The sequence below is a fragment of the Haliaeetus leucocephalus genome, unplaced genomic scaffold (assembly GCF_000737465.1).
Source record: "Haliaeetus leucocephalus isolate CR32 unplaced genomic scaffold, Haliaeetus_leucocephalus-4.0 Scaffold517, whole genome shotgun sequence".
Classification (NCBI taxonomy): Eukaryota; Metazoa; Chordata; class Aves; order Accipitriformes; family Accipitridae; genus Haliaeetus; species Haliaeetus leucocephalus.
Genome location: NW_010972953.1, coordinates 8308636 through 8323738, shown reverse-complemented (window position 1 = coordinate 8323738; position 15103 = coordinate 8308636). Strand labels below are relative to the sequence as shown.

The following is a 15103-nucleotide window of genomic DNA, read 5'->3' as shown; positions in this document are numbered from 1 at the left end:
CGCCACACCGCGGGCGACCCGGCCCTGTGGCGCGCGCCCGGTCAGGGAAGGCGGTCTGCTGTCCGCGGAGACAAAGCGGATGCCTCGAATTCCTCCCCGCCCCGCCGGTCTGGCGGGGCTGCGGCACCCCCCGCCCGCACCCTCATCGCCTGCCTCTGCCTACCTGGGCAGCGGGAGCAGCCGGGCCTCCCTCCCGCCCACGGCGCGCTCTAGCCGGCGGGACAGCCCGGGCTTGGGCAGCCGCAGCCCGCCGGGGGCTCCGGGCTCGGGCGGCGGGTGCGGGCGCTGACAATGAGGGGAGGGACGCGGTACCGGGCGGTGCTTGACGTCAACGGGGGCGGGGGCTGCCGGGCCCGGCCCGGACGCGGTGCAGCTCCGCGGCGCCCTCCCCCGGCTCTGGGAGAGGGCGGTGAGGGAGTGTCGGCCATTTTGGGGGGGAACGGGTGGGGCCGCGCTCGGCGGGTGGTGGCCTTGTGTTAGCGCCGAGGGGCTGCTGCCTTCCGAAGGGCCCCGGAAGGGAAACGGGGAGGCTGGGGAGGGGGCGAGCAGCTCGCCGGGGGTGGGTGTCGTGGGACGGCTGCGGGACAGAGCGCAGGGTGCAGGTCAGGGCCCTCTGATGGCTAGGTTCACGGTGGGTTTGTGCACGAGAGCCCTCCAGACCGAGTCCCTCGGTGGTTCCTCCCGGGGCTGCCACCAGCTCGGGCTCTGCCGCCGCCTCAGGGCTCTGGAGGGGCTGGTGGCGGGGTGGGCACTGCCGGTGCCTTCGCAGGTGCTCCCTCCCTGCCCGCTAACACCAGGCATCTACCAGAGACCTGTCTCCCTAAGAACAGGGCAGAGAGCTGTATGCCAGATGGCACTGGACACTTGTCCTCCAGGGCATTCCTTGCATCTCCCCTTCCGTGTCATCTCTTGCAAAGTTTGGGACTTGGTGTTGAATCAAGTGGGGACCCAGCTATGGTTGTTTCCACATCTGGTATGTGCAGCCCAAAGATGTTCAGATGGGATCAGAGACAAGAGACCTTCCAGCAGTAACCAGGAAAAGCTGCTCAAAGTGTTACTCGGCTGTAAGCAAAGCCACAGGACTCAAGTGATGCTGACCTGGAGGGTGGTGCAGCGATGAACACAAAGGAGCTATGGCTCAGTGCTGCAATTGCCCAGCTGAGTCAATAGAGAGAGGATCCAGTCAGCAGCTGGTGAGCACTTCCAGCCTCCAGGCCATGCAGCTGGACCAGGCAGTCGTAGAACGCATCGTCCCCTTTTGCCAGTAGGTATGTTAGCTGAAATTGTATTTCCAATGCTGTTTTATTTCAGACAATGCCAAAGGAAGATGCTTCAATCGCTAGATGATTTGACTTGTAACACTCTGATAGAATATTGTCCATGGTGTCATACTGAGTTAAAATATTACTCTTTGGTCCTGTTTCCATAGCACAGTCTGAAATATACTTGTTCTGAATGAAGTATTAACACTTTAAAGTGAATTTCCTAGGTTTACAGCCAAAGTCCAAGCTCACACAAAGATACAGAATGAACAAGACCTTACGTGTAGGCAAACTGAGGAGGGCTCATGTACAGTCGTTCTAACTGGGGAAAGTATATTTCCGGAAAGAAACTCCACCTGCACACCAGCATTCAGCAGCAGAGGCGCACGTTACACGCGCTCTGCCATGCAACCACATTCAGCAGTTTTTTGGTTCTCTGCTTTACAGATGCCACTTCTAATTTCCAAACTGGTAAGAGGGAGGTTTGCTAATACAATGCCAGCTCTTGAAATCCATCTAGCAATGGCATAGCTGGGTTTAACTGGGAGGTGAAATGGAAAAAAAAAAGGTAGGTTTTTATTTCAGCATGTGCTAAATGCGTGTGCTCCAAACTTGTCAGGAGCAGTGTACATTAGAGCCTAGGGTGCCTTCCATGTGCTTCTTGGATTTGCTTTGCTGGGAGAGGAATGGGGCCGTGCTTGGGTACTTTTTTGTAGAGAGTTTTATGGTGAAACTCATTGCTGCAGTATGATATTGGCACCAGAGGTTCCTGAGTGTTTCAAAAAAACATGAAACAAATGAAGGGAAGAAAATTCTGTCAGGGGCTGCCAGGGAATCACAACAATGCCTCCTCTGGCTAAAGAAGAACGTGAAGAGATGTTGGGAAAGTGGTGTTACATGTTTGGCATATTTTTCTGCCCTTCCTCAGGCATAATCTACTTGCCGTTGTCCTCATTGGTTTCCACAGTGAAAACAGCTGAAAGTGTATCAAAAGCCTAAATGCCTTCCTGGATATGGATGGGTGTAGCCAAATAGAAGAGATCCAACTCCATATCAAGTTCTCAATATGGAGAACATGAAGGAGTTCAGAGCATTGAGATATTTGGAGGCCAAAACCTCTGGTTATGAGGCCAGAGGTGACAGTGGCTCGGGTGGCATTGCTCCTGCAGAACCTGCTGACAGTAGGAGCAAAATAGGAGATGTGGGACACACTCATCTTCTGGATAAATTAGTTGAGAGATGCTGTGGGTGGACCACCTCATATGCAAAGTCAGCACAATGGGATCTACTTGGTCTTGCTGACTGTAGTTCAGGAAGTATCTGATGTTGATGACACTGGCCAGGTCCAGCATCAGCCTTCCAGGGACAACCACCACTTTGTATGAAGGTAGAATTTTATAATGGGGATTCTTAAAGAAAATCTTTCTGTCCCATTTTGTGGCTGTAGCAAAACTGGGCCTGAAGAGTACTTCAGCATTCTGAGGAGGTCTGAAAGGATGTGTTCTTGGGATGGGTCTTTCAGGTGGATGCAAAATGGCTGCCAGGCTCTGGCATGTGGTTAAAGAAAGGCATATACCAGCATGCTCCATACAGGCTGTCTGCAGGAGATAGATGTTTGTGGCAGTGTCTGAAAGCGTAGACCTGGTGGTGACTGCAAACACAGTGAGCCCTGGTGAGAAAAAATCCAGCATTTTCTGTCCGGATAGAAAGAGCACTGTGCAAAGCCCATGATTTAAATGGCTTTAAGTGCCAATAGATGGCATCTGTCTGGCCTGAAGTTACAGCAGCCTTCATGGGCACCAGGTGAGGCCCATGAGACAAGTCACCCTTGCACTAGAGAGGTTTAAACATCTTGCAAGGCAGTTAAACTTAAAATATAAATGTAGTCCAGTTGGTAGAAAGTCAATGTGTTTCTCTCCATCCAAGCACAGGTGTTCAAGTCTGGTTAGGCCAACATGCCCCAGAGAGCAGTCACCCATGAGAGATCCTGAGTGTGCAGTGGCCAAGCATTTCTTCCCCAGTACAGTCCTGTTGACTCACCATGATAAAACCCCTGTGCAGGTTCCATGTGGATCCAAACATCTGTGGAAGGTGGACACCTGCTGAAGTGCACATACCCTGGGCCTAGCATTGAGGTGTAGGTGTGTAAATAACAGCACACCTTTGTCCCTAGATATGAGGAAAACATTTTCTCCACTTCCTCATGGAGATTTTGGTGGAAGTGGTTTCTCTCACCCTCTAGCCTCCCCCTCATAGGCTCAGGAACTGCACTGACATTGGTCCCCTGCAGGAATGCAGTGCTGAGAACGTGATAATTATTGGACATGTCTTATTAGTACAAAGAATCACCTGAGACCCTGAGGTGTTCAGTGATGCTGGGTTTTGACATTTCATGGTCCACCCTTGTGATCAGGAAAATGATTCAGCCACCTGAACTGCTCCCCAAGGGCAAGGAAGGCCTTGTGAAAGCTGTGTGCCTGCTGCTACCTGACAGCACGCCATGTGTTGGCTCTTTGCTGATGGTGGGACAGCTGGGGATCCAGGCTAGGACAGGGACTAAGCAAAGGGCCTGTCCCTGCCACCAGGCTCAGCACCACCATCATGTGTACCGGGTGTAGAAGGCTGTATGTAACGAGCAGGACCAGCAGCAAGACTTGGTTGGCACCCTTAACCATTGACAGGCTCCGCTGATATGTGCCGGATGCTCACCAAAAGGCTTCACCATTCAGGGACATCCTAAAGGCCCAGAGCTTTGCTCCTGGGCTCTGTTTGCTCCCCTGGTTGGCAGAGGTCCGACTTTGGAAATGGCAGCTAAGTCACAACCCTTGAAGAGGAGTCCTTCCTGGAGCCCAGGGGTGAACCCTGTTCCAGCACTGACCAAGGATTTTGAGACCTCCTACACCATGGCTTCCAGGAGGGCAAGGACAGTGACCTCCTTACAGCTTCACTCCTCTGTGGAGGAAGCCTCGTACCAGGGCAGAAGGGAGTCATGGGTCTTACGGTCTGCATTCATCATCCTTGTCCATAGTTCAGCCCCCATCATTATGAAGATGGAAGTTTTGGTACTGAGGTGGACTCAGGGGCTCTAGGGGACAATGTTCAGGAGAGGATGAGACAAGAAAGGACAGAAGAGGGAATGTGTTTCCCCAAGGCAAGCCCTCTCCTTGGTGTATCCTTCATACCATCTGTGTGGATCCCACCTGGTCATTGTCATTAGCAGTGTCCGCTGGCTGCAGCAGTCTGCAGCAGGATCTTTCCAGGCAACTAGGTGGGCTACTTAGCAGGCATTGAGGGGACATCTGGGGAAGACAGATTTCTACCAGTGGTGCTGGCACCCTGCTTTGGGTTTTGGAAACCCAGCACCCATCCTTCCAATCCAAGAGACAGCCATTGTGACCATGCCCCAGGCCTTGGCAAGTCCTCATCATGCAGTAATGCAATCAAGAGCAGAATGCTCACTACAGACTGTGAAAGACGCTCCTCAGTCACCTGTGCCACAAGGTGCCAGCAGCATTTGGACAATGAACTGCTGCTGGATGGAAAGCACAAAGCAGAGGGTAAAGTCCTTACCACCCAGCATGACTGATGGGAGGTAGACAAGGGAGGTGTGAGGGAACAAACTGAGCCAAGGGGAAATAAAAGAGGAGGAAGAAGCCCTTCACCAAGGCAGCATCTGAACCAACTTCCAGGTGGGGACTCCAGTTAGAGGAAGAGACAGTGAGTGACAAAAAGACCAGGGAGTGACAAATGTCAGACCTCTGGATCCATGTGGGAGACATCCTGCCTGCTGTGGGTGGTGCAGAAGTGGCATGGCTGCAGCTGGTGATACAGTGACTGTGGTAACAAGCCTGCAGCTGCCTAGGCAGATAGTCTCAGAGAAAAAAGCTTAGTGTTGTGAGGTTAGAGAATTAGAAAGTTCTGTCCCAGGAAAGGAAATGTGATACATGACCTAGAGGAAAAGAGGAGAAATAAGGAAGCTCTGGCTGCTCTGAGGGGAAGGAGCAATTTTTTTTGGTTTTGTTCATGGGGACTTAGTGCAGTCAATGGAAGCACCAGACAAAAAGGACAGAAAGGGACAAGTGGAATGGGGGATGTAACAAGGTGAGGAGGCAGACCCAGCTCTTGGCTGGACTGCAGCGGTGCTGAACAAAAGGTATACAATTGGCAGGGAAGGTGGGAGCAAAGTAGGGGAGCCCAACTCACCCTAAAGCGTAAAGGGGATGAGGATGGGAGAAAACTACACAGGGGCTGGAACAGGAAGAAGGAGCAGAGGCACAGGGGAGTGGAGGAAGAGGTGTGCCAGAGGTTACACTGCTGGTGTTGTGCATTTGCTTAGGGTGGGCTGGAGAAGACTGCTCTGCTTGTGGGCAGATATGAATAGCAGGGTTAAAGCTGAGAGGGAAGCAGTGATCCCTTTCTTACCTGGAAGACTCTCACTGTGGAGTGGCAGCCTTCTCTTCTTATGGTACTTGATAGAAAGGTTGTTTAGTTCCAAGGGTGCAGGGTGTAAGTAATATGGGCAGATGTGATCAGAGATGATGGGGGGAGGGGAGATGAAAAACACCCATAAAATCATGAATAATACGGGGAAGCAACAGAAGCTGTCAGCATGTCTGACAACAGAGGACCCATATGGGTGTAGTACGTTTAAACAAACAAAAGTAGCTCATACAGTTTATGCACAGCTTGGTAATGTGAGAAGTGGATGGCTGCAGGATGCCACGAACACCAGAGGCATGAGGATGAAAAGGGATTAGACAGGCTCACAGAGAACAGATTTCTCAGTGGCTATTAAAAATGTCTATCTGAGTCATCTTCCAGTTCATGAAGTCCCTGAACTGACTCTTCAGACATTCTTGCTATTCCATATTTGCTCTGTTTCTATGGTGAATTTAAATGAGGTGTCTAAGTTGATCTAACAGCTTGCTGCTGATGATACATGCAGTTCTGCTTCCCTCCTTCTGAAACTACTTGTGCATCTGTGCTGCTTCTGTTGCACCAGTTCTGGCATTTGTTCAGTTCATTAAACTGGCAGAAAATTAACACAGAGTGAATACTTTTCTGCCAGTTTAGTGAGTTGAATCAGCCCACTGTTTTCTGAGCCAGTGGTATCCATCAAAATTTCTTGCTTCTCTCTGCAAAGTAAGACTAGATTTGTTTTTAAATGGAAGTGGAGATTCTGCTGTCATTACCTGATTCCAGGTATTCAGGCTTTAAGTATTTATAACAGCAGAGTCTTTATAATGGTTTCTGAAAGCTCCTGACAGAGCTGGAGCCTTGGCTGTGCTAGGTGCCACACAGAGTTTAGGAATATTATTAAACACTGTAAGCAGAAAAAAAGAAACAGGTGCACGCTTGTGTGGGCAGCAGTGCTGCATACCTTGCTGGTCTTACATCATTATCGGCACTCTATATGGCAACCAACATAAGTTTTGTTGGGTTGGGGGGGGGGGGTTATGTGTGTGTGTAACTGTTTCTTGTTCTGTAGGATCAGCGAGATACCACCATTATGTCCCCTAGGAGCTTGCAGCCATATCAAGGTACAGTAATGAAGGCACTGAGAAGCAAGCAGCAACATCAGAAGCAGGTTGATGTCTTGTTCAGTTCATACTGCTGCCATCTTTCTTTTTGTCAAAAAGCATATGCATGGCATTACAGTGAGAACATCATGTCCTCAGACCAAGAATCTTCATATCTGTCTTCACCAGCTTCATCAAGAGCCAGAACCTGACGTATCTGGAGACCACCAGGATGGGGAGTGGCAGTTGCTGGGAATAATAAACAGGATTTGCACACACTGAGAGCAGGGTTCGTCTGAATACATTAGACATCCGCACTACAGATTTTCCATACAAGTCTTATTTCAGTCTTCCTTCCTAGATAGTGGAAATAATTGTCATTAAAGTCAGTTGAATTTAGGGGGTGTTTCACCCCTTCCTGGAGCAGACATCTTAAAAATGTCAGCTGAATTAGGCCTACACGTGGGACCAGAAGGGATGCATTTGAGGGTGCCAAAGATGCTTGCCAACGTAATTTCAAGATTGCTTTTCTGTCATCTTTGAAAGGTCCTGCTATCAGCTGGTCAGCCTCAACTCAGTCCCTGCAAAGACTGGACACCATATCCTCCTGGAAGCTATTTCCAAGCACATGAAGGACAAGAAAGTGACTGTTAGCAGCCAGCAGGGATTTACCAAGGGCCAGTTGTGCCTGACCAACCTGATTACCTTCTACAAGAAGACAACAGCCTGTGTGGACAACAGGAGGGCACTGGATGTTGTATTGATTGATTGTAGCATTGACTTTATCAAGGCCTTTGACAAGGTCTCCCACAATCTACTTGTAGGCAAGTTGGTGAGATTTGGACTGGATAAGTGGAGTGTGAATTGAATGGAAAACTGGCTGGATGGTTGGGCTGACAGGGTCATATCAACAATATGAAGTTCAACTGGCAACTAGTTACTAGGGGCATCTTTCAGGGATGCACACTGATAGGTCAGTAGTGTTTAATGTCTTTATTAATGGCCTGGACAATGAGCTGTCTTGCACTCTCAGCAAGTTTGCAGACAATACAAAATTGGGGAGAACTATTGCTATGGTGTAGGGCAGGACTGCTACTCAGATGGACCTTAGCAGGCTAGGGAAAAGGGCTTCCCTCTCAGTAACAGATGCTGGCAACACAACTGCTGTGAAAATGTGACTGTTGCCACCAGAAGCTGGAGGTAGCGTGTATGTGAATGTGGCTTAGAGGAAATCTGGCTGAGAGGGCTCTTGACTTCATTACCTACTAATCTACATTTCCTCCTTCTGTTTCACCGGTGATGAAATCTAAATGCAAAATCTGTTATTGACAACAAGTGTATGGAGTATGTGTCTGGTCATTGGCATTTTCAACAGAAGCTTCTTGGCTGCATTGAAACAGAATTCAGGAAAGTTAAATGAATTTTGCTGAAGCCATTGGGAAATCCTTACCTCTGAGTGACAAGAGCTACTGAGCACCTGTAGCTGGATTGTCGTAATGGAAATTGCATGGGAGCCATAACTGCAGCCATCCCTCCTGTCATTCCTTCAAGGGCTCTCAAAGTTTACTGCAGAGGGAGTAGTCTTACACATACAACAGTTGTTCCTCTGTACCCCACTTACAAGGAACCATCTTTGGATTGGTAAGTATGGCAGTATTGCTTCAACCAACACAATTTCCATGACCATCTTCCCTTCACATTGCAAGATTCAGGCTTGTCCTGGGACGACTGATCAGCCTCCACTTCCATTGTCTTGCCAGCCTTCAGTCATGGTGACTCATTGCTGACACTCTTCCACTTCCCCAGTTGTAGGAATAACCTGCACTGAAATTTAATTGCAGGGTGCTGCAGTGAACACACATGCTTTGACTTTTATTTAGCTATTTCTTCTGTTTCCAGTAAATTCCACATGATCATTGAAATAACTATCCGCTGGGACAACCACAATATGTACTTCTGTACAAATAAAAATATGTGGTTTAACTTACCTGTGTGCTTAATATTGCAAGAGCTTCACCGGAGAGGCAGTTAGAAATCATGCAGCCCTCATGTACCTTCTGTGAAACACATCTGTGTACTTTTGACTGTGATCCACAGAGCATTAATGCCATGGTAAATATGGACATTGATCTCTGTGACATGATAGCCTCCCCCTTTCAACTCAGAGGCTGTGGGGTGTTATTTATCTTTTACTTATGATCCTTAGCTAGTGTTTTCCTCTGATGGTTCCATATCACTTTTTTTTCCAATATGAGTTCCTGAAGCACTATATCAAATATTTACCGGCATTAAGAATCGTGTAATATTAGACCATGTGCCTTTTTTAATTAGCCTATAATCTAATCAAAGAAAGGACCTAGTTTGTTTGCTCTTGAATTAAACAGTGTCTTATAAAAGCCCAAAGAATAGTAGTGGATCATCTTCCTATGCTGCATTTTGCCATTCTGTTCGTCACTGGAAATCTTCAAGAGTAGGCAAGACAGGAAAAGGACAAAAGCATAGTTGATCTGGATAGAGCAATGGGCATGGACTAGCCAGCCTCTCAGAGGCCCTTCCAGGACAATTATCTGTGGTTTTATGATTCACACTGGGCAGGTGAACCATCAGGAGAAATTCTGTGGAGACATTTGGCCTCCAGATCCCTGTGCACAGGTATTTACAGTCCCAGGATTCTCAGCTGGGAACTTTCCTTGGCTTTGCATACTGATGCCAACCCCTAAGTCAGTGACCAAAACACTCTGCTGGGAAGCCTAGTTTTAAACAATGTCACTGCCTAGATACTGAAGGACAAAGTTCACAGTTTCACCTGCTATTGTGTATAAACCACCTACTACTCATTAGAGAACAGACTTGACCCTGTGTTTTCTGCTTTCCAGGTGTGTTCTAACTAGTGGCCTGTACTGTCAAGGTCTTGCTCCCCTTTCCCTCTTTCCAGCTTCTTTTGTATATGTACGAGGGCAAAATTTTCTAGCTAGGAACTGTCACAGGGCTGGAAAAAGTCAAGCAGCTCATGGTCCAGGAGTTGTGGGAAGGATGGTGGGTAGAAAGGTTCCAGATGCCCATCTGAATAGTGGGAAGAAACAGGACACCAGGTCCTTCACAAAGACCAGGCTCAGAACATTAGCGTGGAAGCAGACATAATATCCCTCAATCCAAAGGGATGGGATGGAGAGGAGGCCTTTTTCTTTAAGGACTTCCCCAAGACTTGGGTTTCCACATACCCTGCCTCCATTTGCCCACTGGTATAATCCATCTGAGCCATCTTCTCCAGGACTGTTTGCAATAGCGAAGGAATCTCAATCAACTGACCGCTTAGAACCATCTATAAAGGTACAGCAGGGAAACATTATTCATTAGAACTCCTCACATAGCAGACATAAACCATGTTGTTCTGTTGTTCTCTGAGACAATTTTTCCTGTGGTCTAAGCTACAAGGTGCTGCAGAGGTCACTCAGACTGACCTCTTTCAGGCTCCTGCTTCTGTGCCATCCTGCCCAGAGATTTTCTCTAACCAATCCTGCAACACAGTCTGAAAAAAAATGACGAAGTTGCGGCCTTCAGTTGTACTGCCTTGGGAGGCTGGATCTGTGCAAGAGCATTGTGAAGGAGAATGTGAACAGTCATCTGTGAAGGAGAAGGTGAACAGTCAGCATGGATTTGCAAAGGGTAAATCATGCCTGACCAGTCTGACTGCCTTGTATGATACATTTACGGGATTTGTGCATGAGCAGAGAGGAGTGTAATTTACCTTGACTTTAGCAAGGCTTTCAACACTAACTAACTCCCACAGTATCTTTGTATCTAGTTTGGGATGTTGTGGTCTGGATGGGTGGACAGCCTGCTAACAAGTAGAGTACTGGAGGGGGCTATCCTAGGACCTGTCCTGTTTAACATCTTTATCAATTGCGTGGAGGAAGTGATGGAGTGCACTTAAGTTTGCAGATGACACTAAGCTGGGGCATCCAGTGCATACACTCAAGGGTAGAGCCACTATTCAGAGTTACCTAGACAGGCTGGAGGAAGGAGCTAACAGGAACCTTATGAAATTCAACACGACAAATGCAAAATCCTGCACCAGGGAAGGAAGACGCCTTTGCAATGATACAGGCTGAGGACTGAGTGGCTGGGTAGCAGCTCTGCTGGAAAGGACCTGGGGGTCTTGGTAGACAGCAAGCTAAACAGGAGCCAGCAGTGTGCCGTGGCAGCAGAGAAGGCTACATTAACAGAAGCATAGCTAATAAATCAAGAGAAGTTATTATCCTGCTCTACTCAGCCCTTGTTAAACCACATCTAGAATACTGTGTCTGGTTCTGGGCCTCTTAGTAAAAGAAAGACATACCTAAACCAGAGTGAGGTCAATGGATGGACACCAGAGTGGTCAGGAGAGTGGAGAACTTGCCCCAGGAATGCAGAGGGAGAAGCTGAATGAACCGGGCTTGCTCAGTCTGGAGAAAAGAATGCTGTGAGGGAACCTGACAGCGGCTCCCCCAGGACCTATGGGGAAGTGATTGGTGGGAGACTGAAAGACAATAGACATAAGTGGGAAAAAAGAGAGCTTCAAGCTGGATACAAGGAAAGTCTTTTTTCACCATAAGGACAGTCAAGCACTGGAACAGGTTACCCAGAGAGGTTGTGCATCCTCATCCTTGGAAGGCTGAAGAAAACCTTGAGTAACCTGGTCTGATGTCGCAGCTGGTCCTGCTTTGAGCAGGATTTTGGACTAGTGACATCCAGAGGTCCCTTCCAACCTGAATTACTCTGATTCTATGTATTGCATGTCCCCACATCTGAGCAAGGACTGACACACTTGCTGTCATTGCTTCTATGAGTATTTCTAATGAGATGTTGGCATCAGCTGCTCCAAGGCTCTGATTTCAAGGTTAGAACCAGGCATGAGGCCACCTGAAGGACACTGTGGAGAAGCTCCCTAGGTGAAATGCAGGCCAAAATTCAGCATCATTTAGACAACCAAGTGACAGCCTTGCTGCCAAGTTTTTGCAGGAACACTGTGACCTGAGGGCTCACTGCTAGCGTGAGGTCTTGAAACATGACGTAGGAAGAGAATCAGTAGTTTGTAAGGGACCTGACTGTAGGTAAGCCCTTCCTTAGGCAGCATGAAGCCATATGGTGGGAATGCCAGCCTATAGCTGTCCACAGAGGCTGGTACAAAGCAGGAGGCACCAGTGTTATGCTGGCCAGGCTGCTGAAGGGCAGGCAGAGAAACTGTCTTCGCTTCTGTTATTCAAGTCCCTGAGGAACCCAGACCTTCATTCTGGGTTCTGACTGTCACCGTGACTTATCGTTCACTTGGTTTGTCCTTTATCCACTTGCCCTAGTTGGGTCTTTTTTTTGTTTTCAAGCTATAAAACAGGTATGTTTGTGCAGTTAGAGCTGTGTGACACTCTCCCTGTACCCTGGGCCCCTCAGGTCACAGGGCTGTGCCAGACGAACACAGTAGACAAAGGGGTCCAGAAAGCACAGGATGCAGGCAGGATGGACAGCATTAAAAGGGCATCTGAGGAGAAGGAGGGGAACCTTCAGAGATACCCAAACCTTGGCCTATAGTGCAAAAAAAGAAAGTCTGCAGAGATCCCATGACTTCTGGAAGTACATATTCTTCAGGCTGTGACTTGTGTCCCAGGTTAAATTGTTGGGGGACAGGAAAGGATCCCTAAGGGAATGAGGGCATGTCATATCATGGGCACTCTCATACTAGCGCTTATGCTATATGGCTGCAGGAAACTTTCCAGGGTGCTCTTTATTCTGGGAATCAGCCACAGCTGGCAGCGCTGCTGGGTCATTTTAAAAGCAGTCTTGTCTTGCTGTGTCAATGTCAAACAGAAAGGCTCCTCCAAATCCTTGTACAGCTGGTAGAGGATGCAAAGAGCTCCAGTGATGTGGACCCAGGGGCATAAAGCCTATCTTTAAACATTGGCGCTTTAAACACATGAGCTCAACGGCTGACTGAAACCCTGATGTGAGACACTACTGCTCAGGAAGACCTGTATCACCTAGACCCATGATGAAAAAGATTATTCGAAAATAACACAGACTGTGTCCTTTGGGGAGGAATTGGCTGTTTGTCTATCTCCTTTAGAAGATGCCAATGTTCTGGAATATGCAATGTCCTATGTTAAGCTAGGAGACTTTCCCCCAGTCTCCACAAATGATTCTTTGAGTGACAAGACCTTGCAGGATCCTGGAGTTGTATCTCTTCGAATTCATGTAGTCACACAGGTCCCCTGCTGCAGGCTCAAGATGAGACTATATATCCCATTATTCTGGCAGAGGTGGTTATACCAACCTTTTGTGATGTCTACATACCTCAGTTACCAGCAGACCAACACCAGACTGGCGGTTCCACACCATCTGTCCGACAATGGTAGAAGCTGTGAGTGGCCTGGACATGAGGATGGCAGCCCAGAAGGGAGCCTGGAGCTCCAAGTTGTACACTACCTCTTCACACAGGTTATGTCTATAACAGCAAATTAAATAGTGCCAGGGCCTGGCCTCAGGTGTGAGAACTCAGGTGTCTACACTAGTTAACGGTTCATGCATTTCCAGGTATCACTGTGGCCCATGTCAGTTCCCATGCCCCCAGGCAATGCACAAGCACAGTTCAGGAGTGAGCACAGGTGAGAGAACCACTGCTGCCAGTGGGCACTCTGGACACACTGTGGAAGCAGACTGCATGGGCATGGCCAGGTAGTGCCACCATGAAAATCTCTTGAGCTGGGCTAAGCTAGATCAGCTCACTCTTGGGAGGGGAGAGGAGCTGTGTCCCAAACAGGGCAGGCCTAATTGCCCTAGGTGTGTACTGTGAGAGAGAGGACTACAATTCTGTGACCTACACAACTGCTCTGCCTGATTCTGCAACATGTGGGTGGTCCTGGGGCATTACTTTATAGTCTGGTCCTCAGCAGAGGCACCAGCAACAGGAATAAGCTACAAGACTGTGCAGCAAATGCAAAGGAGAGGCTGAAGAGCTGTCATGGACCTGGGCTGTGGTGGAGTGTGTTGGGATGGTCACAGTAGTGGATGGTGGAGGTTAATTTGGGCAGGCTGAGAGATGGAAGGGCAGTCAGAAGGATGATGGGGTAACTCTTTCAAAGCAATGCATGCTGCTCATGTGCAGTATGGACATGACGCTTCTGCTGTAAAATGCCCAGAGACTCTAAAAAGTTGAATGAAATTTGGGCTGCATGACTTGGTGTGCTGTCCTGTCCAAGACTTCAACTAACACCTCCATGTGCCAGCTTCCCACCTGCCGAATGGGGGAAATAATCCCAGAGACAGAGAAGTGCAGGTTAGAGGGGACCTACTCCACTCTCCAGAGCCCCATTGGAGGGTCCTGACATTGTGATCTCTGACAGATGTTTGTTTGACTAGTTCTTAAAGACTTTCAGAGACAGTGATGTCACATCCCCCCCAACAACCTTAATCACTAAGAAAGTTTTCCTTGATACGTCACTTCATTCTCTCCTCTCTAACTCCTCATTTCTTGTCACCAGGGAGTGAACCTTCTGGCTCTTTTTTGAGGTCCCAGTCATTCCACACTGGCACTAACCATATTTTCCTCTTTCAATTTCTGCATGCAAAAAATTAAATAACAGAAATATAAAATCAAGGTACTTTTCAATAATTTTCATGCTATTTATTTTGTGGTATTTCTGCACTGGCTATTCTATTCATGATAAAACATGTAAAAATTTTTTCAAATTGTCTTCTTTCTACAGTTCACCAAAAGCATAGCTTCAGATGCAGTATTTGTGAAATATCCACAGAACTTACATACACGCTATGCCTCCTATGCCCTGCTGCTTAGAGTCAGGCTGTCACACATCTTCTGAAAAAATTACAGGTTTTATCAATTTCAAATGGATAGGATACATGCCATAGAAAATGTAGACATCAGATCCTGTTCCCCAGAAATTTTCTCAGCCTACATAAATTGTTAATAATATACAGCAGAAATACTGACATCCTGCAAATATGCACACATTTTTCCTCCCATCAGGTTAGAAAGGCATGGCAGCTTTGGATAATATGTGTCATCTCATCATACAAACTCAGCTCTCTGGTTCACACTCCTTCACTTGTTACAAAGCTTACTTCATGTGTTGATCTTATATACACAAACAATCACTGCATAGACCACAGACAAGTTCTGTTACGGGATACAGAATTCCAGACAGAAAGTACCAAACTGGCAAGAAGTTCCCAGTTACATGCACAGCACAGGGTAGCAGCAGCGTAAAAGCACAGAAAGTTTCCAGGTAGGCTGCAAGATTCCACAAGGGTCAGTAACACAACAGGAGAGGC

The 15103-nt window shown here is 48.0% G+C and overlaps 1 protein-coding gene across 3 annotated transcripts in view; it reads right to left on the bottom strand.

Annotated features, from left to right (window-relative positions):
• The window catches only part of LUZP1 (leucine zipper protein 1), a 38762-nt gene extending 38522 nt beyond the window's left edge, over window positions 1–240 (bottom strand). For all 3 annotated transcript variants that reach the window (XR_774919.1, XM_010576286.1, XM_010576287.1), the window contains exon 1: window positions 164–240. The gene's annotated coding sequence lies outside the window, so the exon portion shown is untranslated. The remainder of the gene's footprint in view (window positions 1–163) is intronic.
• Between the last annotated feature and the right edge of the window lie 14863 nt (window positions 241–15103).